This window comes from Polyodon spathula, chromosome 8 (genome assembly GCF_017654505.1).
Source record: "Polyodon spathula isolate WHYD16114869_AA chromosome 8, ASM1765450v1, whole genome shotgun sequence".
Lineage (NCBI taxonomy): Eukaryota > Metazoa > Chordata > Actinopteri > Acipenseriformes > Polyodontidae > Polyodon > Polyodon spathula.
In genome coordinates this window covers 2,665,121-2,665,451 of record NC_054541.1, presented here as the reverse complement: position 1 = coordinate 2,665,451, position 331 = coordinate 2,665,121, and positions in this window count along the sequence as shown.

Sequence of the window (331 nt, the reverse complement as noted above, 5' to 3'; positions counted from 1 at the left end):
TTAAAAACAGAATTGAAAATAGTGGCAAAATGTAAAAAAATACTTACACACAAAAACCCCAGAATAATGAGTCTGTGACCATAAAGATTTAGTTATAGAAGACAGCAAAGGAAAGAAGGTACAACTTAAGTCTACAAGCACTGTCGAGTTACTACTGTACACATTGACAGAAAAAAAAGCACTTTGGAATGTAACGGAAAACAATCATTTCATACAGCATATAAAAAGCAAAAGCCCCGGAAAAAAACAAACCAAAAAAAAAAAAAAAAAAAAAAAAAAAAGATTTACATGAAACTCAAAAATAGCTAAAATAACTAAATTAAATTAAAAT